The following is a 2,097-nucleotide window of genomic DNA, read 5'->3' as shown; positions in this document are numbered from 1 at the left end:
TTAGTAGTAACATTTTTGTACAATAGGAATATTCTCATCTTGTAAAGTTGTCTCTTTCTTGAGAATTTGGGAAATGAAAGACCTTCCAATTGAGAATTTTTTTTCTACAATGTGAATGAATTCAACTGCTAAAGCATCTCTTTTTGAGTTTTTTTTAGTAGTTACAGTGTTTCATTCAGTGCAGTAAAATACTAGACTTCGTTTTAAAACTATAGAAAGTAGCAACAAAACACTTGATTCTAAACAAGGGTAGAACAGAGTGTCTTTCTAGGATAAATTTATATGGGACAAAATTAAAGTAGATTATATTAACAAGTACACATTCAAAATTAAAAATTTTAGATACCACTCCCGAAATCAGAATTGAAGCACTTTCTCTGCAACCCAATTGTTCAAAATATTTGTTGGATTCCTTTACTGGACGTGCAACACAGAATCGGTACCTTAACAGGAAGATATGGATATGAAGAGTTTGGAGTCGTAAATCCACATGGAAACTATACAAGTCGGTCAAAGTCTGACCAAGAGATATAAAATGCAATCACATACATCAAATCAAACTCTTCAAGACTGGGAGCATAAGTTCCTATCCGACCTAGTAAATATATTAAAGAATATGGTTCAGTAGGACTCTTTAAACCTCTTTATTCTGGAATAGTCCAAGCCTAGGTCTGAAACAATATCCACATATTATGATTATATATTATTTATGATGAGATATCATTATATTCTTATTAACTACTATGTTATTATATACTTGAGTATTATTCCAATGGTTTGTGATGGTTAAAATGTATCTGAATACAATGTTAATATATAATGGATCTTATTTTGTAGTTCTGTGTTCAGTGGTTTTCTCAAGGGTTGTAGTTGTTTGTCTCATAGTTGGTACCATAATATTGTTGGCGATGGTAACTGTTGCTTTCTACATATCAAACAATCCATGGAATTGATTAAAGGATCCAACGGAACTACCAAGGTATGTTCAACATAGAAATTCTTAGGTAAATTGCTTAGTTATGTGAGCGAAATTCTCATTTGTTTTTCTCTTTTTCTTCTCTCTCTTCAGGGCCACCCAAATTTGTAATTCTTCATATGGGCCTTGCCATCCAAACCTTTGATGATATTATGAGAGTTACTGAGAATCTCAATGAGAAGTATATTGTATGGTATGGTGCCTCAGTTACCGTGTACAAGTGTGTTTTAAAGAATTCCCTGCCAATTGCAATTAAACGACTATAAAACCTGTATCAGCACAACTCAAGGGAGTTTGAGACAAAAATTGAAACTATAGACAGCATCAGGAAACATTTAAGTATTCTTTGTCTATTGAACATAATATAAAATGTTTGTCACGCTTTCCTTTCTAGAAATATGCATCAATTGTATGGGATCTTCTCAGCATATTTCCTCTTTACCTTAACTAGTTTTGAATCTATAAAGCTTTTGGTTTCATCTTTGTAGAGTATGTTTAAACATGATAAAGCCAAAAATAAATACAGACAACTAACAATACATTTTTTTTTATGGTTGTGAAACTCAGTCTGTAATCAGCGGATTGTGTTGTGTGTTGTTACCATATGTTTATATGTCAGTGCACCTTTAGAAGAACAGATCATGTGTGCTAAAAAACATAAATGAGCGTAAAAGATATATAAGAAAAGCAGTAAAACTGTCTATCCTTAACATAAAAGGATAATGTTGTATATATTATAATTCGTTGAGATCTGGCAAAAGCAATAAAAAGTGTTTATTGAAATGTCTATTCCTAACATCTTCATTCGTATCAGAATTTCTAGCTTTTCTAGGATTATACAGGGATGCAAAACATGGAAAATATTCATAAAAAAGAATGTTCCTTCTGTACAAATTTGCCTCAAGTAATCTATCCTAGTTTCTACCATAGCTTGATTTACAGCAGCTCATTCAAGCGAGAGGTGAGGTTTAGAAACTCATCCTCGTTGCATGGAATTGTCAGGCCACCCGTTGGATGATCATATCCAAATTCTTCTGCAGCTTGGCATAGTAAATGTTGAAATGAAGGTTGGTTCAAGTATGATATTGGAATCACAAACCGTCTCATGTTAACTCCAACAT

The sequence above is a fragment of the Vigna radiata genome, chromosome 8 (genome assembly GCF_000741045.1).
Source record: "Vigna radiata var. radiata cultivar VC1973A chromosome 8, Vradiata_ver6, whole genome shotgun sequence".
Classification (NCBI taxonomy): Eukaryota; Viridiplantae; Streptophyta; class Magnoliopsida; order Fabales; family Fabaceae; genus Vigna; species Vigna radiata.
Note: the sequence above shows the minus strand (reverse complement) of the source record.